We start from the raw sequence: 21245 nt of genomic DNA, 5'->3' as shown, positions 1-21245 counted from the left end.
GTCTCTACAGTAGACTGCCCTCTCCCCCAGCACAGGCCGATGTAGTCTCTACAGTAGACTGCCCTCTCCCCCAGCACAGGCCGATGTAGTCTCTACAGTAGACTGCCCTCTCCCCCAGCACAGGCCGATGTAGTCTCTACAGTAGACTGCCCTCTCCCCCCCGGCACAGGTAGGTGTGGTCTGTACAGTAGACTGCCCTCTCCCCCCGGCACAGGCAGGTGTGGTCTCTACAGTAGACTGCCCTCTCCCCCAGCACAGGCCGATGTAGTCTCTACAGTAGACTGCCCTCTCCACCAGCACAGGCAGGTGTGGTCTCTACAGTAGACTGCCCTCTCCCCCAGCACAGGCCGATGTGGTCTCTACAGTAGACTGCCCTCTCCCCCCGGCACAGGCAGGTGTGGTCTCTACAGTAGACTGCCCTGTCCCCCAGCACAGGCCGATGTAGTCTCTACAGTAGACTGCTCTCTCCCCCGGCACAGGCAGGTGTGGTCTCTACAGTAGACTGCCCTCTCCCCCAGCACAGGCCGATGTGGTCTCTGCAGTAGACTGCCCTCTCCCCCCCGGCACAGGTAGGTGTGGTCTGTACAGTAGACTGCCCTCTCCCCCAGCACAGGCCGATGTGGTCTGTACAGTAGACTGCCCTCTCCCCCAGCACAGGCCGATGTAGTCTCTACAGTAGACTGCCCTCTCCCCCAGCACAGGCCGATGTAGTCTCTACAGTAGCCTGCCCTCTCCCCCAGCACAGGCCGATGTGGTCTATACAGTAGACTGCCCTCTCCCCCCCGGCACAGGTAGGTGTGGTCTGTACAGTAGACTGCCCTCTCCCCCAGCACAGGCCGATGTGGTCTCTACAGTAGACTGCCCTCTCCCCCGGCACAGGCAGGTGTAGTCTGTACAGTAGACTGCCCTCTCCCCCAGCACAGGCCGATGTGGTCTCTGCAGTAGACTGCCCTCTCCCCCCCGGCACAGGTAGGTGTGGTCTGTACAGTAGACTGCCCTCTCCCCCAGCACAGGCCGATGTGGTCTGTACAGTAGACTGCCCTCTCCCCCCCGGCACAGGTAGGTGTGGTCTGTACAGTAGACTGCCCTCTCCCCCGGCACAGGCCGATGTAGTCTCTACAGTAGACTGCCCTCTCCCCCGGCACAGGCCGATGTAGTCTCTACAGTAGACTGCCCTCTCCCCCAGCACAGGCCGATGTGGTCTCTACAGTAGACTGCCCTCTCCCCCCCGGCACAGGTAGGTGTGGTCTGTACAGTAGACTGCCCTCTCCCCCCGGCACAGGCAGGTGTGGTCTCTACAGTAGACTGCCCTCTCCCCCGGCACAGGCCGATGTGGTCGGTTCTGTGGACCCCTCTGATCCGGATCCGCGGGTCTTTTCGGTGATTTTCCCGGAGGAGGTTTTAGTAGTTCGTCGTCCATGGCTGACTTGTTATCACAGGGTGGGCACGAGCTGCTGCCCTTACACCCCGGCACAGGCCGATGTAGTCTCTACAGTAGACTGCCCTCTCCCCCAGCACAGGCCGATGTAGTCTCTACAGTAGACTGCCCTCTCCCCCAGCACAGGCCGATGTAGTCTCTACAGTAGACTGCCCTCTCCCCCAGCACAGGCCGATGTAGTCTCTACAGTAGACTGCCCTCTCCCCCAGCACAGGCCGATGTGGTCTGTACAGTAGACTGCCCTCTCCCCCGGCACAGGCCGATGTGGTCTATACAGTAGCCTGCCCTCTCCCCCCAGCACAGATAGGTGTAGTCTGTACAGTAGACTGCCCTCTCCCCCGGCACAGGCCGATGTGGTCTATACAGTAGACTGCCCTCTCCCCCAGCACAGGCCGATGTGGTCTCTACAGTAGACTGCCCTCTCCCCCGGCACAGGCAGGTGTAGTCTGTACAGTAGACTGCCCTCTCCCCCAGCACAGACAGGTGTAGTCTCTACAGTAGACTGCCCTCTCCCCCAGCACAGGCCGATGTGGTCTCTACAGTAGACTGCCCTCTCCCCCAGCACAGGCCGATGTGGTCTGTACAGTAGACTGCCCTCTCCCCCGGCACAGGCAGGTGTAGTCTCTACAGTAGACTGCCCTCTCCCCCAGCACAGGCCGATGTAGTCTCTACAGTAGACTGCCCTCTCCCCCAGCACAGGCCGATGTAGTCTCTACAGTAGACTGCCCTCTCCCCCAGCACAGGCCGATGTGGTCTGTACAGTAGACTGCCCTCTCCCCCGGCACAGGCCGATGTGGTCTATACAGTAGCCTGCCCTCTCCCCCCAGCACAGATAGGTGTAGTCTGTACAGTAGACTGCCCTCTCCCCCGGCACAGGCCGATGTGGTCTATACAGTAGACTGCCCTCTCCCCCGGCACAGGCCGATGTGGTCTATACAGTAGCCTGCCCTCTCCCCCCAGCACAGATAGGTGTAGTCTCTACAGTAGACTGCCCTCTCCCCCAGCACAGGCCGATGTGGTCTCTACAGTAGACTGCCCTCTCCCCCGGCACAGGCAGGTGTAGTCTGTACAGTAGACTGCCCTCTCCCCCAGCACAGGCCGATGTGGTCTGTACAGTAGACTGCCCTCTCCCCCGGCACAGGCAGGTGTAGTCTCTACAGTAGACTGCCCTCTCCCCCAGCACAGGCCGATGTAGTCTCTACAGTAGACTGCCCTCTCCCCCAGCACAGGCCGATGTGGTCTCTACAGTAGACTGCCCTCTCCCCCAGCACAGGCAGGTGTAGTCTCTACAGTAGACTGCCCTCTCCCCCGGCACAGGCAGGTGTAGTCTGTACAGTAGACTGCCCTCTCCCCCGGCACAGGCCGATGTGGTCTCTACAGTAGACTGCCCTCTCCCCCAGCACAGGCCGATGTAGTCTCTACAGTAGACTGCCCTCTCCCCCAGCACAGGCCGATGTAGTCTCTACAGTAGACTGCCCTCTCCCCCAGCACAGGCCGATGTAGTCTCTACAGTAGACTGCCCTCTCCCCCAGCACAGGCAGGTGTGGTCTGTACAGTAGACTGCCCTCTCCCCCCGGCACAGGTAGGTGTGGTCTGTACAGTAGACTGCCCTCTCCCCCCGGCACAGGTAGGTGTGGTCTGTACAGTAGACTGCCCTCTCCCCCCGGCACAGGCAGGTGTGGTCTCTACAGTAGACTGCCCTCTCCCCCGGCACAGGTAGGTGTGGTCTCTACAGTAGACTGCCCTCTCCCCCCCGGCACAGGTAGGTGTGGTCTGTACAGTAGACTGCCCTCTCCCCCCGGCACAGGCAGGTGTGGTCTCTACAGTAGACTGCCCTCTCCCCCCGGCACAGGCAGGTGTGGTCTCTACAGTAGACTGCCCTCTCCCCCGGCACAGGTAGGTGTGGTCTCTACAGTAGACTGCCCTCTCCCCCAGCACAGGCAGGTGTAGTCTGTACAGTAGACTGCCCTCTCCCCCAGCACAGGCCGATGTGGTCTGTACAGTAGACTGCCCTCTCCCCCAGCACAGGCCGATGTGGTCTCTACAGTAGACTGCCCTCTCCCCCGGCACAGGCAGATGTGGTCTGTACAGTAGACTGCCCTCTCCCCCCGGCACAGGTAGGTGTGGTCTGTACAGTAGACTGCCCTCTCCCCCAGCACAGGCCGATGTAGTCTCTACAGTAGACTGCCCTCTCCCCCAGCACAGGCCGATGTGGTCTCTACAGTAGACTGCCCTCTCCCCCCGGCACAGGTAGGTGTGGTCTGTACAGTAGACTGCCCTCTCCCCCCGGCACAGGCAGGTGAGGTCTCTACAGTAGACTGCCCTCTCCCCCGGCACAGGCCGATGTGGTCGGTTCTGTGGACCCCTCTGATCCGGATCCGCGGGTCTTTTCGGTGATTTTCCCGGAGGAGGTTTTAGTAGTTCGTCGTCCATGGCTGACTTGTTATCACAGGGTGGGCACGAGCTGCTGCCCTTACACCCCGGCCGGCACATTTCAGCCTCAGGACGCCATGTTCTGTCGCTCTGGGGTCGGTACGTTTTTTTGTGTCACTCTGAGGATTCGCCAGTCTCTCAGGTTCTGGGGGACGCGGAGGAGCGTCCTCTCGCAGGCAGGTGGTCCCCAGAGCTCAGCGTCGCTCCTGCGGGGTCTCCCTGTTCCTTTTCTGACAGAACACATGAAGTCGTCGCCGGACCCCTGCTGCGCTCGTAATCGTCGGCTCCCTCCATGAGACTTTAATCCTGTTACTATGACAACATGTAAATCCCGCTCCGCTCCGGGGGAGAAAGATCCTGAGTTGTGGGGACGATGGGAAGAGACGTAGGAAGGCCGAGACGCCCGAGCCTGACAGGAATCTGGGACACGGAGCTCCGGCGGCGGACATCTTGTCACTGACTGGCCACCGCCATTGATGTATGCGCTCCCGGCCGACACTTGTGGTGCACACAGTGGGACTTACTGGGGATGGGGACATTGTTGGCTGTGGGGGCAGAGTCTTGGGGTTTGGTCTGGTGGCACAGTCCTGGGGTACTCTCTGGTGGCACAGTCTGGGGGTATGGTCTGGGGGTACGGTCTGGTGGTGCAGTCTGGGGGTATGGTCTGGGGGTACGGTCTGGTGGTGCAGTCTGGGGGTACGGTGTAGGGGTACGGTCTGGTGGCACAGTCTTGGGGTATGGTCTGGGGGTACGGTCTGGTGGTGCAGTCTGGTGGCACAGTCTGGGGGTATGGTCTGGGGGTACGGTCTGGTGGTGCAGTCTGGGGGTACGGTGTAGGGGTACGGTCTGGTGGCACAGTCTTGGGGTATGGTCTGGGGGTACGGTCTGGTGGTGCAGTCTGGGGGTACGGTCTGGTGGCGCAGTCTGGGGGTACGGTCTGGTGGCGCAGTCTGCGGGTACAGTCTGGTGGCGCAGTCTGGGGGTATGGTGTGGGGGTACGGTCTGGTGGCGCAGTCTGGGGGTACGGTCTGGGGGCGCAGTCTGGGGGTACGGTCTGGGGGCGCAGTCTGGGGGTACGGTCTGGTGGCGCAGTCTGCGGGTACAGTCTGGGGCTATGGTCTGGGGGTACGGTCTGGTGGCGCAGTCTGGTGGCACAGTCTGGGGCTATGATCTGGGGGTACGGTCTGGTGGTGCAGTCTGGGGGTACGGTGTGGGGGTACGGTCTGGTGGCGCAGTCTGCTCGTACAGTCTGGTGGCGCAGTCTGGGGGTACGGTCTGGTGGCGCAGTCTTGGGGTACGGTGTAGGGGTACGGTCTGGTGGCGCAGTCTGGGGGTATGGTGTTGGGGTACGGTCTGGTGGCACAGTCTGGGGGTACGGTCTGGTGGCGCAGTCTGGGGGTACGGTCTGGTGGCGCAGTCTGGGGGTACGGTCTGGTGGCGCAGTCTTGGGGTACGGTGTAGGGGTACGGTCTGGTGGCGCAGTCTGGGGGTATGGTGTGGGGGTATGGTCTGGTGGCACAGTCTGGGGGTACGGTCTGGTGGCGCAGTCTGGGGGTACGGTCTGGTGGCGCAGTCTGGGGGTACGGTCTGGTGGCGCAGTCTGGGGGTACGGTCTGGTGGCGCAGTCTGGGGGTACGGTCTGGTGGCGCAGTCTGGGGGTACGGTCTGGTGGCGCAGTCTGGGGGTACGGTCTGGTGGCGCAGTCTGGGGGTATGGTCTGGGTGTACGGTCTGGTGGCGCAGTCTGGGGGTACGGTCTGGTGGTGCAGTCTGGGGGTACGGTCTGGTGGCGCAGTCTGCGGGTACAGTCTGGTGGCGCAGTCTGGGGGTTCGGTCTGGGTGTACGGTCTGGTGGCGCAGTCTGGGGGTACGGTGTGGGGGTACGGTCTGGTGGCGCAGTCTGCTCGTACAGTCTGGTGGCGCAGTCTGGGGGTACGGTCTGGTGGCGCAGTCTTGGGGTACGGTGTAGGGGTACGGTCTGGTGGCGCAGTCTGGGGGTATGGTGTGGGGGTACGGTCTGGTGGCACAGTCTGGGGGTACGGTCTGGTGGCGCAGTCTGGGGGTACGGTCTGGTGGCGCAGTCTGGGGGTACGGTCTGGTGGCGCAGTCTTGGGGTACGGTGTAGGGGTACGGTCTGGTGGCGCAGTCTGGGGGTATGGTGTGGGGGTACGGTCTGGTGGCGCAGTCTGGGGGTACGGTCTGGTGGCGCAGTCTGGGGGTACGGTCTGGTGGCGCAGTCTGTGGGTACGGTCTGGTGGCACAGTCTGGGGGTACGGTCTGGGTGTACGGTCTGGTGGCGCAGTCTGGGGGTACGGTCTGGTGGTGCAGTCTGGGGGTACGGTCTGGTGGCGCAGTCTGCGGGTACAGTCTGGTGGCGCAGTCTGGGGGTTCGGTCTGGGTGTACGGTCTGGTGGCGCAGTCTGGGGGTACGGTCTGGGGGTACTGTCTGGTGGCACAGTCTGGTGGCGCAGTCTGGGTATACGGTCTGGTGGCGCAGTCTGGGGGTTCGGTCTGGGTGTACGGTCTGGTGGCGCAGTCTGGGGGTACGGTCTGGGGGTACAATCTGGTACCCGGGCTGTCGCTCAGGCAATGGTCACTGCCTTGTCACTGACCTAGTAACGATCGGCTGCACACAGGCGGGGACATCCAGGGGATTAGTGGCAGCGCAGCCCCTTCTCTTGGGCAGGAGACGGGCAGTGTGCTATATATTCCGGAGAGGTAAAGTAGATGATAAGCACAGCCCAAGGGTGGAGGTGCCCAAGGATGGAGGTGCCGAAGGGTGGAGGTGCCCAAAGATGGAGGTGCCGAAGGGTGGAGGTGCCCAAGGATGGAGGTGCCCAAGGGTGGAGGTGCCGAAGGGTGGAGGTGCCCAAGGATGGAGGTGCCCAAGGGTGGAGGTGCCGAAGGGTGGAGGTGCCCAAGGGTGGAGGTGCCGAAGGGTGGAGGTGCCGAAGGGTGGAGGTGCCCAAGGGTGGAGGTGCCCAAGGATGGAGGTGCCGAAGGGTGGAGGTGCCCAAGGATGGAGGTGCCGAAGGGTGGAGGTGCCCAAGGATGGAGGTGCCGAAGGGTGGAGGTGCCCAAGGGTGGAGGTGCCCAAGGGTGGAGGTGCTGAAGGGTGGAGGTGCCCGAGGGTGGAGGTGCCCGAGGGTGGAGGTGCCCGAGGGTGGAGGTGCCGAAGGGTGGAGGTGCCCAAGGATGGAGGTGCCCAAGGGTGGAGGTGCCCAAGGGTGGAGGTGCCCGAGGGTGGAGGTGCCCGAGGGTGGAGGTGCCCAAGGATGGAGGTGCCCAGACCTTGAGATATAGTGTAGGATATACTTGGCACACTCGCAGGGGTCTGATTCCATTGAATCTTGTGAATGCTGTATGTATATAATAAACACTTTTGCATCAGACCCCTACAGTGCCAAGTATATCCCACACTATATATTCCGGAGGGAGCCGGGAGGAGCGATATACAGGGGGGGCGGGGCGCGGTATACGGGGGGGGGGCGCGGTATACAGGAGGGGGCGGGGCCTCCGCCGCCTGCTCGCTGCCATTGGCTCGGGCTCTCGCGGGGATTGAGGCTGCAGAGCGGAGGGTCGGGACCGTCTCCTGCGTCAGTCTCCTCCATCCTCGGTATCCGGGGCTTTGTGTCAGGTGGGGACAGGACCGGGGCAGCGATGGTTAACAGCGTGTGATCGTCAGCAGAGCCGGATAATCCCGGGCGGACGGCGGAGGCTCCGGTGAGTGCTGTTTACATGGGGGTCTCCAGCCTGAGCACTGTGGGGTCCAATGACGATCTCCGGGGTGATGCAGACAGATCTCCGAGGTGCCACAGACGATTGTCCGGGGTGCTGCAGACACATGTCTGGGGTGTCGCAGACGGTTGTCCGAGGTGCCACAGACGGTTGTTCAGGGTGCCGCAGACGTTTGTCGGGGGTGTCGGAGACAGTTGTCCGGGGTGCCGCAGACGTTTGTCGGGGGTGTCGGAGACAGTTGTCCGGGGTGCCGCAGACGTTTGTCGGGGGTGTCGGAGACAGTTGTCCGAGGTGCCACAGACGGTTGTTCAGGGGGCCGCAGACGTTTGTCGGAGGTGTCGGAGACGGTTGTCCGAGGTGCCACAGACAGTTGTTCAGGGTGCCGCAGACGTTTGTCGGGGGTGTCGGAGACAGTTGTCCGGGGTGCCACAGACGGTTGTTCAGGGTGCCGCAGACGTTTGTCGGGGGTGTCGGAGACAGTTGTCCGGGGTGCCGCAGACGGTTGTCCGTAGTGTCGCAGACGGTTGTCCGGGTTGTCGCAGACGGTTGTCCGGGATGCCGCTGACGGTTCTCCGTAGTGTCGCAGACGGTTGTGCTGGGTGTCGCAGACGGTTGTCGCAGACGGTTGTCCGGGTTGTCGCAGACGGTTGTTCGGGGTGTCGCAGACGGTTGTTCAGGGTGCCGCAGACGTTTGTCGGAGGTGTCGGAGACAGTTGTCCGGGGTGCCGCAGACGGTTGTCCGTAGTGCCGCAGACGGTTGTCCGTAGTGTCGCAGACGGTTGTCCGGGTTGTCGCAGACGGTTGTCCGAGGTGCCACAGACGGTTGTTCAGGGTGCCGCAGACGTTTGTCGGGGGTGTCGGAGACAGTTGTCCGGGGTGCCGCAGACGGTTGTCCGTAGTGTCGCAGACGGTTGTCCGGGTTGTCGCAGACGGTTGTCCGGGATGCCGCTGACGGTTCTCCGTAGTGTCGCAGACGGTTGTGCTGGGTGTCGCAGACGGTTGTCGCAGACGGTTGTCCGGGTTGTCGCAGACGGTTGTTCGGGGTGTCGCAGACGGTTGTCCAGGGTGCCGCTGACGGTTCTCCGTAGTGTCGCAGACGGTTGTGCTGGGTGTTGCAGACGGTTGTCCAGGTTGTCGCAGACGGTTGTTCGGGGTGTCGCAGACGGTTGTCCGGGGTGTCGCAGACGGTTGTCCGGGGTGTCGCAGACGGTTGTCCGGGGTGTCGCAGACGGTTGTCCGGGGTGTCGCAGACGGTTGTCCGGGGTGTCGCAGACGGTTGTCCGGGGTGCCGCAGACGGTTATCAGGGGTGCTGCAGACGGTTGTCCGGGGTGCCGCAGAGGTCGGTGGCTTGTGAGCAGCTGCTTGTGGTTTTTTCTTCTCTGCCAACAACGTGCGCAAATACAGGGAGTCTGAGAAGTACAGGAAGATAAAGTGGTGCAGGGACAATGGCGCCTGCTGCCGACAACCGACATAGCGAACAGCATTACCCGGGGCGCACATTGCAGGGTGATGGAACTGATGAGATGTGACATCACCTTGGATGTGTGATCAGGACGCCCATCCCCCACACTGGCATCGTGACCAGTGCGATCTGTTCATGGATATAGACCCCGGATCTGTCAGTGACGCCGCGCACCTGAAGGACAGAAGGCATAACGTACACGTGACGGAGCCGCCGCAGCACTTTATACAGCAGAGCGGCATAGTATTGTGACTGTAAGGGCATACACAAGGACGTGGCAAACCCTTCACTGCCCATCACACAGCGCCACAGCACTGCTGAACATAGGAGCAGTATTATAGTAGTTATATTCTTGTACATAGGGGGCAATATTATAGTAGTTATATTCTTGTACATAGGAGCAGTATTATAGTAGTTATATTCTTGTACATAGGGGCAGTATTATAGTAGTTATATTCTTGTACATAGGGGGCAGTATTATAGTAGTTATATTCTTGTACATAGGGGCAGTATTATAGTAGTTATATTCGTGTACATAGGGGCAGTATTATAGTAGTTATATTCTTGTACATAGGGGCAGTATTATAGTAGTTATATTCTTGTACATAGGGGCAGTATTATAGTAGTTATATTCTTGTACATAGGGGCAGTATTATAGTAGTTATATTCTTCTACATAGGAGCAGTATTATAGTAGTTATATTCTTGTACATAGGGGGCAGTATTATAGTAGTTATATTCTTGTACATAGGGGCAGTATTATAGTAGTTATATTCTTGTACATAGGGGCAGTATTATAGTAGTTATATTCTTCTACATAGGAGCAGTATTATAGTAGTTATATTCTTCTACATAGGAGCAGTATTATAGTAGTTATATTCTTGTACATAGGGGGCAGTATTATAGTAGTTATATTCTTGTACATAGGGGCAGTATTATAGCAGTTATATTCTTCTACATAGGAGCAGTATTATAGTAGTTATATTCTTGTACATAGGGGGCAGTATTATAGTAGTTATATTCTTGTACATAGGGGGCAGTATTATAGTAGTTATATTCTTCTACATAGGAGCAGTATTATAGTAGTTATATTCTTCTACATAGGGGGCAGTATTATAGTAGTTATATTCTTCTACATAGGAGCAGTATTATAGTAGTTATATTCTTGTACATAGGAGCAGTATTATAGTAGTTATATTCTTCTACATAGGAGCAGTATTATAGTAGTTATATTCTTGTACATAGGGGTCAGTATTATAGTAGTTATATTCTTGTATATAGGGGCAGTATTATAGTAGTTATATTCTTGTACATAGGGGGCAGTATTATAGTAGTTATATTCTTGTACATAGGGGCAGTATTATAGTAGTTATATTCTTGTACATAGGGGCAGTATTATAGTAGTTATATTCTTGTACATAGGGGCAGTATTATAGTAGTTATATTCTTGTACATAGGGGCAGTATTATAGTAGTTATATTCTTTTACATAGGGGCAGTATTATAGTAGTTATATTCTTCTACATAGGAGCAGTATTATAGTAGTTATATTCTTGTACATAGGGGGCAGTATTATAGTAGTTATATTCTTGTACATAGGGGCAGTATTATAGTAGTTATATTCTTTTACATAGGGGCAGTATTATAGTAGTTATATTCTTCTACATAGGAGCAGTATTATAGTAGTTATATTCTTCTACATAGGAGCAGTATTATAGTAGTTATATTCTTGTACATAGGGGGCAGTATTATAGTAGTTATATTCTTCTACATAGGAGCAGTATTATAGTAGTTATATTCTTGTACATAGGAGCAGTATTATAGTAGTTATATTCTTCTACATAGGGGCAGTATTATAGTAGTTATATTCTTGTACATAGGGAGCAGTATTATAGTAGTTATATTCTTGTACATAGGGGCAGTATTATAGTAGTTATATTCTTCTACATAGGAGCAGTATTATAGTAGTTATATTCTTGTACATAGGGGCAGTATTATAGTAGTTATATTCTTCTACATAGGAGCAGTATTATAGTAGTTATATTCTTGTACATAGGGGGCAGTATTATAGTAGTTATATTCTTGTATATAGGGGCAGTATTATAGTAGTTATATTCTTCTACATAGGAGCAGTATTATAGTAGTTATATTCTTGTATATAGGGGCAGTATTATAGTAGTTATATTCTTCTACATAGGAGCAGTATTATAGTAGTTATATTCTTGTACATAGGGACAGTATTATCTATATATATAATTGCCTAAGGGTTTTTCCGTCTGTCTGTCTGTCTGTCTGTCTGTCTGTCTGTCTGTCTGTCCTGGAAATCCCGCGTCTCTGATTGGTTGAGGCCGCCAGGCCTCGACCAATCAGAGACCGGCACAGCATCGACGTAGAAATCCCGCGTCTCTGATTGGTCGAGGCCACCAGGCCTCGACCAATCAGCAACGGGCACAGCGACGATGATGTCATAATGGTTGCCATGGCGACGATGATGTCATAAAGGTTGCCTCGACCAATCAGCGACGGGCACAGTCTGCCGCGAATTCTGGAATCATCATTGTCCATATACTACGGGGACATGCATGTTCTAGAATACCCGATGCGTTAGAATCGGGCCACGATCTAGTAGTAGTTATATTCTTGTACATAGGGGTAGTATTATAGCAGCTATATTCTTGTACATAGGGGCAGTATTATAGTAGTTATATTCTTGTACATAGGGGGCAGTATTATAGCAGCTATATTCTTGTACATAGGGGCAGTATTATAGTAGTTATATTCTTGTACATAGGGGGCAGTATTATAGTAGTTATATTCTTCTACATAGGGGCAGTATTATAGTAGTTATATTCTTGTACATAGGGGCAGTATTATAGTAGTTATATTCTTGTACATAGGGGCAGTATTATAGTAGTTATATTCTTGTACATAGGGGCAGTATTATAGTAGTTATATTCTTGTACATAGGGGCAGTATTATAGTAGTTATATTCTTGTACATAGGGGCAGTATTATAGTAGTTATATTCTTGTACATAGGGGCAGTATTATAGTAGTTATATTCTTGTACATAGGGGCAGTATTATAGTAGTTATATTCTTGTACATAGGAGCAGTATTATAGTAGTTATATTCTTCTACATAGGGGCAGTATTATAGTAGTTATATTCTTGTACATAGGGGCAGTATTATAGTAGTTATATTCTTGTACATAGGGGCAGTATTATAGTAGTTATATTCTTGTACATAGGAGCAGTATTATAGTAGTTATATTCTTGTACATAGGGGCAGTATTATAGTAGTTATATTCTTGTACATAGGGGCAGTATTATAGTAGTTATATTCTTGTACATAGGGGCAGTATTATAGTAGTTATATTCTTGTACATAGGGGCAGTATTATAGGAGTTATATTCTTGTACATAGGGGCAGTATTATAGGAGTTATATTCTTGTACATAGGGGCAGTATTATAGGAGTTATATTCTTGTACATAGGGGCAGTATTATAGTAGTTATATTCTTGTACATAGGGGCAGTATTATAGTAGTTATATTCTTGTACATAGGGGCAGTATTATAGTAGTTATATTCTTGTACATAGGGGCAGTATTATAGGAGTTATATTCTTGTACATAGGGGCAGTATTATAGTATATTCTTGTACATAGGAGCAGTATTATAGTAGTTATATTCTTGTACATAGGGGCAGTATTATAGTAGTTATATTCTTATACATAGGGGCAGTATTATAGTAGTTATATTCTTGTACATAAGTGCAGTATTATAGTAGTTATATTCTTGTACATAAGAGCAGTATTATACTAGTTATATTCTTGTACATAGGGGCAGTATTATAGTAGTTATATACTTGTACATAGGAGCAGTATTATAGTAGTTATATTCTTGTACATAGGGGCAGTATTATAGGAGTTATATTCTTGTACATAGGGGCAGTATTATAGGAGTTATATTCTTGTACATAGGGGCAGTATTATAGTAGTTATATTCTTGTACATAGGGGCAGTATTATAGTAGTTATATTCTTGTACATAGGGGCAGTATTATAGTAGTTATATTCTTGTACATAGGGGCAGTATTATAGGAGTTATATTCTTGTACATAGGGGCAGTATTATAGTATATTCTTGTACATAGGAGCAGTATTATAGTAGTTATATTCTTGTACATAGGGGCAGTATTATAGTAGTTATATTCTTATACATAGGGGCAGTATTATAGTAGTTATATTCTTGTACATAAGTGCAGTATTATAGTAGTTATATTCTTGTACATAAGAGCAGTATTATACTAGTTATATTCTTGTACATAGGGGCAGTATTATAGTAGTTATATACTTGTACATAGGAGCAGTATTATAGTAGTTATATTCTTGTACATAGGAGCAGTATTATAGTAGTTATATTCTTGTACATAGGGGCAGTATTATAGTAGTTATATTCTTATACATAGGGGCAGTATTATAGTAGTTATATTCTTGTACATAAGTGCAGTATTATAGTAGTTATATTCTTGTACATAAGAGCAGTATTATACTAGTTATATTCTTGTATATAGGAGCAGTATTATAGTAGTTATATTCTTGTACATAGGAGCAGTATTATAGTAGTTATATTCTTGTACATAGGAGCAGTATTATAGTAGTTATATTCTTGTACATAGGGGCAGTATTATAGTAGTTATATTCTTGTACATAGGGGCAGTATTATAGGAGTTATATTCTTGTACATAGGAGCAGTATTATAGTAGTTATATTCTTGTACATAAGGGCAGTATTATAGTAGTTATATTCTTGTACATAGGAGCAGTATTATAGTAGCTATATTCTTGTACATAGGGGCAGTATTATAGGAGTTATATTCTTGTACATAGGAGCAGTATTATAGTAGGTATATTCTTGTACATAGGAGCAGTATTATAGTAGTTATATTCTTGTACATAGGGGCAGTATTATAGTAGTTATATTCTTCTACATAGGAGCAGTATTATAGGAGTTATATTCTTGTACATAGGGGGCAGTATTATAGCAGCTATATTCTTGTATATAGGAGCAGTATTATAGTAGTTATATTCTTGTACATAGGGGCAGTATTATAGTAGCTATATTCTTGTATATAGGAGCAGTATTATAGTAGTTATATTCTTGCACATAGGGGCAGTATTATAGTAGTTATATTCTTGTACATAGGGGCAGTATTATAGTAGTTATATTCTTGTACATAGGGGCAGTATTATAGTAGTTATATTCTTGTACATAGGGGCAGTATTATAGTAGCTATATTCTTGTACATAGGGGGCAGTATTATAGCAGCTATATTCTTGTATATAGGAGCAGTATTATAGTAGTTATATTCTTGTACATAGGGGCAGTATTATAGTAGTTATAGTCTTGTACATAGGGGCAGTATTATAGTAGTTATATTCTTGTACATAGGGGCAGTATTATAGTAGTTATATTCTTGTACATAGGGGCAGTATTATAGTAGTTATATTCTTGTACATAGGGGCAGTATTATAGTAGTTATATTCTTGTACATAGGGGCAGTATTATAGGAGTTATATTCTTGTACATAGGAGCAGTATTATAGTAGTTATATTCTTGTACATAGGGGCAGTATTATAGTAGTTATATTCTTGTACATAGGAGCAGTATTATAGTAGCTATATTCTTGTACATAGGGGCAGTATTATAGGAGTTATATTCTTGTACATAGGAGCAGTATTATAGTAGGTATATTCTTGTACATAGGAGCAGTATTATAGTAGTTATATTCTTGTACATAGGGGCAGTATTATAGTAGTTATATTCTTCTACATAGGAGCAGTATTATAGGAGTTATATTCTTGTACATAGGGGGCAGTATTATAGCAGCTATATTCTTGTATATAGGAGCAGTATTATAGTAGTTATATTCTTGTACATAGGGGCAGTATCATAGTAGTTATATTCTTCTACATAGGAGCAGTATTATAGGAGTTATATTCTTGTACATAGGGGGCAGTATTATAGCAGCTATATTCTTGTATATAGGAGCAGTATTATAGTAGTTATATTCTTGTACATAGGGGCAGTATTATAGTAGCTATATTCTTGTATATAGGAGCAGTATTATAGTAGTTATATTCTTGCACATAGGGGCAGTATTATAGTAGTTATATTCTTGTACATAGGGGCAGTATTATAGTAGTTATATTCTTGTACATAGGGGCAGTATTATAGTAGTTATATTCTTGTACATAGGGGCAGTATTATAGTAGCTATATTCTTGTACATAGGGGGCAGTATTATAGCAGCTATATTCTTGTATATAGGAGCAGTATTATAGTAGTTATATTCTTGTACATAGGGGCAGTATTATAGTAGTTATATTCTTGTACATAGGGGCAGTATTATAGTAGTTATATTCTTGTACATAGGGGCAGTATTATAGTAGTTATATTCTTGTACATAGGGGCAGTATTATAGTAGCTATATTCTTGTACATAGGGGGCAGTATTATAGCAGCTATATTCTTGTATATAGGAGCAGTATTATAGTAGTTATATTCTTGTACATAGGGGCAGTATTATAGTAGCTATATTCTTGTATATAGGAGTAGTATTATAGTAGTTATATTCTTGCACATAGGAGGCAGTATTATAGTAGTTATATTCTTGTACATAGGGGCAGTATTATAGTAGCTATATTCTTGTACATAGGGGCAGTATTATAGTAGCTATATTCTTGTATATAGGAGCAGTATTATAGTAGTTATATTCTTGCACATAGGAGCAGTATTATAGTAGTTATATTCTTGTACATAGGGGCAGTATTATAGTAGTTATATTCTTGTACATAGGAGCAGTATTATAGTAGTTATATTCTTGTACATAGGAGCAGTATTATAGTAGCTATATTCTTGTACATAGGGGGCAGTATTATAGCAGCTATATTCTTGTACATAGGGGCAGTATTATAGTAGTTATATTCTTGCACATAGGGGCAGTATTATAGTAGTTATATTCTTGTACATAGGAGCAGTATTATAGTAGTTATATTCTTGCACATAGGGGCAGTATTATAGTAGTTATATTCTTGTACATAGGGGCAGTATTATAGTAGTTATTTTCTTGTACATAGGAGCAGTATTATAGTAGTTATATTCTTGTACATAGGAGCAGTATTATAGTAGTTATATTCTTGTATATAGGAGCAGTATTATAGTAGTTATATTCTTGTACATAGGGGCAGTATTATAGTAGCTATATTCTTGTACATAGGGGCAGTATTATAGTAGCTATATTCTTGTATATAGGAGCAGTATTATAGTAGTTATATTCTTGTACATAGGGGCAGTATTATAGTAGCTATATTCTTGTACATAGGGGCAGTATTATAGTAGCTATATTCTTGTATATAGGAGCAGTATTATAGTAGTTATATTCTTGTACATAGGGGCGGTATTATAGTAGTTATATTCTTGTACATAGGAGCAGTATTATAGTAGTTATATTCTTGTACATAGGGGCAGTATTATAGTAGTTATATTCTTGTACATAGGGGCAGTATTATAGTAGTTATATTCTTGTACATAGGGGCAGTATTATAGTAGTTATATTCTTGTACATAGGGGCAGTATTATAGTAGTTATATTCTTGTACATAGGAGCAGTATTATAGTAGTTATATTCTTGTATATAGGAGCAGTATTATAGTAGTTATATTCTTGTACATAGGAGCAGTATTATAGTAGTTATATTCTTGTACATAGGGGCAGTATTATAGTAGTTATATTCTTGTACATAGGGGCAGTATTATAGGAGTTATATTCTTGTACATAGGAGCAGTATTATAGTAGTTATATTCTTGTACATAGGGGCAGTATTATAGTAGTTATATTCTTGTACATAGGAGCAGTATTATAGTAGCTATATTCTTGTACATAGGGGCAGTATTATAGGAGTTATATTCTTGTACATAGGAGCAGTATTATAGTAGTTATATTCTTGCACATAGGAGCAGTATTATAGTAGTTATATTCTTGTACATAGGGGCAGTATTATAGTAGTTATATTCTTGTACATAGGAGCAGTATTATAGTAGCTATATTCTTGTACATAGGGGCAGTATTATAGTAGCTATATTCTTGTATATAGGAGCAGTATTATAGTAGTTATATTCTTGCACATAGGAGCAGTATTATAGTAGTTATATTCTTGTACATAGGGGCAGTATTATAGTAGTTATATTCTTGTACATAGGAGCAGTATTATAGTAGTTATATTCTTGTACATAGGGGCAGTATTATAGTAGTTATATTCTTGTACATAGGGGCAGTATTATAGTAGTTATATTCTTGTACATAGGGGCAGTATTATAGTAGTTATATTCTTGTACATGGGGCAGTATTATAGGAGTTATATTCTTGTACATAGGAGCAGTATTATAGTAGTTATATTCTTGTACATAGGGGCAGTATTATAGTAGTTATATTCTTGTACATAGGAGCAGTATTATAGTAGCTATATTCTTGTACATAGGGGCAGTATTAGTAACATAGTAACATAGTTAGTAAGGCCGAAAAAAGACATTTGTCCATCCAGTTCAGCCTATATTCCATCATAATAAATCCCCAGATCTACGTCCTTCTACAGAACCTAATAATTGTATGATACAATATTGTTCTGCTCCAGGAAGACATCCAGGCCTCTCTTGAACCCCTCGACTGAGTTCGCCATCACCACCTCCTCAGGCAAGCAATTCCAGATTCTCACTGCCCTAACAGTAAAGAATCCTCTTCTATGTTGGTGGAAAAACCTTCTCTCCTCCAGACGCAAAGAATGCCCCCTTGTGCCCGTCACCTTCCTTGGTATAAACAGATCCTCAGCGAGATATTTGTATTGTCCCCTTATATACTTATACATGGTTATTAGATCGCCCCTCAGTCGTCTTTTTTCTAGACTAAATAATCCTAATTTCGCTAATCTATCTGGGTATTGTAGTTCTCCCATCCCCTTTATTAATTTTGTTGCCCTCCTTTGTACTCTCTCTAGTTCCATTATATCCTTCCTGAGCACCGGTGCCCAAAACTGGACACAGTACTCCATGTGCGGTCTAACTAGGGATTTGTACAGAGGCAGTATAATGCTCTCATCATGTGTATCCAGACCTCTTTTAATGCACCCCATGATCCTGTTTGCCTTGGCAGCTGCTGCCTGGCACTGGCTGCTCCAGGTAAGTTTATCATTAACTAGGATCCCCAAGTCCTTCTCCCTGTCAGATTTACCCAGTGGTTTCCCGTTCAGTGTGTAATGGTGACATTGATTCCCTCTTCCCATGTGTATAACCTTACATTTATCATTGTTAAACCTCATCTGCCACCTTTCAGCCCAAGTTTCCAACTTATCCAGATCCATCTGTAGCAGAATACTATCTTCTCTTGTATTAACTGCTTTACATAGTTTTGTATCATCTGCAAATATCGATATTTTACTGTGTAAACCTTCTACCAGATCATTAATGAATATGTTGAAGAGAACAGGTCCCAATACTGACCCCTGCGGTACCCCACTGGTCACAGCGACCCAGTTAGAGACTATACCATTTATAACCACCCTCTGCTTTCTATCACTAAGCCAGTTACTAACCCATTTACACACATTTTCCCCCAGACCAAGCATTCTCATTTTGTGTACCAACCTCTTGTGCGGCACGGTATCAAACGCTTTGGAAAAATCGAGATATACCACGTCCAATGACTCACCGTGGTCCAGTCTATAGCTTACCTCTTCATAAAAACTGATTAGATTGGTTTGACAGGAGCGATTTCTCATAAACCCATGCTGATATGGAGTTAAACAGTTATTCTCATTGAGATAATCCAGAATAACATCCCTCAGAAACCCTTCAAATATTTTACCAACAATAGAGGTTAGACTTACTGGCCTATAATTTCCAGGTTCACTTTTAGAGCCCTTTTTGAATATTGGCACCACATTTGCTATGTGCCAGTCCTGCGGAACAGACCCTGTCGCTATAGAGTCCCTAAAAATAAGAAATAATGGTTTATCTAATACATTACTTAGTTCTCTTAGTACTCGTGGGTGTATGCCATCCGGACCCGGAGATTTATCTATTTTAATCTTATTTAGCCGGTTTCGCACCTCTTCTTGGGTTAGATTGGTGACCCTTAATATAGGGTTTTCATTGTTTCTTGGGATTTCACCTAGCATTTCATTTTCCACCGTGAATACCGTGGAGAAGAAGGTGTTTAATATGTTAGCTTTTTCCTCGTCATCTACAACCATTCTTTCCTCACTATTTTTTAAGGGGCCTACATTTTCAGTTTTTATTCTTTTACTATTGATATAGTTGAAGAACAGTTTGGGATTAGTTTTACTCTCCTTAGCAATGTGCTTCTCTGTTTCCTTTTTGGCAGCTTTAATTAGTTTTTTAGATAAAGTATTTTTCTCCCTATAGTTTTTTAGAGCTTCAATGGTGCCATCCTGCTTTAGTAGTGCAAATGCTTTCTTTTTACTGTTAATTGCCTGTCTTACTTCTTTGTTTAGCCACATTGGGTTTTTCCTATTTCTAGTCCTTTTATTCCCACAAGGTATAAACCGCTTACACTGCCTATTTAGGATGTTCTTAAACATTTCCCATTTATTATCTGTATTCTCATTTCTGAGGATATTGTCCCAGTCTACCAGATTAAGGGCATCTCTAAGCTGTTCAAACTTTGCCTTCCTAAAGTTCAATGTTTTTGTGACTCCCTGACAAGTCCCTCTAGTGAAAGACAGGTGAAACTGCACAATATTGTGGTCGCTATTTCCTAAATGCCCAACCACCTGCAGATTTATTATTCTGTCAGGTCTATTAGATAGTATTAGGTCTAAAAGTGCTGCTCCTCTGGTTGGATTCTGCACCAATTGTGAAAGATAATTTTTCTTGGTTATTAGCAGAAACCTGTTGCCTTTATGGGTTTCACAGGTTTCTGTTTCCCAGTTAATATCCGGGTAGTTAAAGTCCCCCATAACCAGGACCTCATTATGGGTTGCAGCTTCATCTATCTGCTTTAGAAGTAGACTTTCCATGGTTTCTGTTATATTTGGGGGTTTGTAACAGACCCCAATGAGAATTTTGTTACCATTTTTCCCTCCATGAATTTCAACCCATATGGACTCGACATCCTCATTCCCTTCGCTAATATCCTCCCTTAAAGTGGACTTTAGACAAGACTTTACATAGAGACAAACCCCTCCTCCTCTCCGATTTTTACGATCCTTTCTAAACAGACTGTAACCCTGTAAGTTAACTGCCCAGTCATAGCTTTCATCTAACCATGTCTCGGTTATTCCCACTATGTCAAAGTTACCTGTAGATATTTCTGCTTCTAGTTCTTCCATCTTGTTTGTCAGGCTTCTGGCGTTTGCGAGCATGCAGTTTAGAGGATTTTGTTTTGTTCCAATCTCCTCACTGTGGATTGTTTTAGAAATGTTCTTACCTCCCTTCTGAGTATGTTTTCCTGGGTCGTCTTTGTTCGAGTCTAATGTTTTTCTTCCCGTCCCCTCTTCTTCTAGTTTAACGCCCTCCTGATGAGTGTAGCGAGTCTTCTGGCGAATGTGTGTTTCCCAGGTTTGTTGAGGTGTAGTCCGTCTCTGGCGAGGAGTCCACCATACCAGTAATTCACACCGTGGTCCAGGAATCCAAATCCTTGTTGTCTGCACCATCGTCTTAGCCAGTTGTTTGCATCAAGGATCCTGTTCCATCTCCTGGTGCCATGCCCGTCTACTGGAAGGATAGAAGAAAAAACTACCTGTGCATCCAGTTCCTTTACTTTCTTCCCCAACTCTTCAAAGTCCTTGCAGATTGTCGGTAGGTCCTTCCTTGCCGTGTCATTGGTGCCAACATGTATCAGAAGAAATGGGTGGACGTCCTTGGAGCTGAAGAGCTTTGGTATCCTATCGGTCACATCCTTGATCATCGCACCTGGAAGGCAGCATACTTCTCTTGCAGTTATGTCCGGTCTGCAGATGGCTGCTTCTGTGCCTCTCAGTAGTGAGTCTCCCACCACCACCACTCTTCGTTGCTTCTTGGCTGTACTTTTTGCTGTCACTTGTTGCTGTGTGCCCTTTTCTTTTTTGCTTGCTGGTATTGCTTCATCCTTAGGTGTGCCATCTTCATCC

At 47.1% G+C, this 21245-nt stretch overlaps 1 protein-coding gene across 9 annotated transcripts in view; it reads left to right on the top strand.

Moving 5' to 3' along the window:
- RAP1GAP (RAP1 GTPase activating protein) overlaps positions 1 to 21245 on the top strand; it is a 135837-nt gene that overhangs the window by 17247 nt on the left and 97345 nt on the right. For 3 of the 9 annotated variants that reach the window (XR_011315489.1, XR_011315492.1, XM_069741650.1), the window contains exon 1: positions 7424 to 7593. The exons of 2 other annotated variants lie outside the window; for them this stretch is intronic. The gene's annotated coding sequence lies outside the window, so the exon portion shown is untranslated. Of the gene's footprint in view, positions 1 to 7413; positions 7594 to 21245 lie in introns of those variants that run through there. 4 more of the 9 variants (XR_011315490.1, XM_069741648.1, XR_011315491.1 and 1 more) reach the window with 3 other exon arrangements.

The sequence above is a fragment of the Ranitomeya imitator genome, chromosome 10 (genome assembly GCF_032444005.1).
Source record: "Ranitomeya imitator isolate aRanImi1 chromosome 10, aRanImi1.pri, whole genome shotgun sequence".
In the NCBI taxonomy this organism is placed as follows: domain Eukaryota; kingdom Metazoa; phylum Chordata; class Amphibia; order Anura; family Dendrobatidae; genus Ranitomeya; species Ranitomeya imitator.
This window is presented reverse-complemented; position numbering and strand designations above follow the sequence as displayed.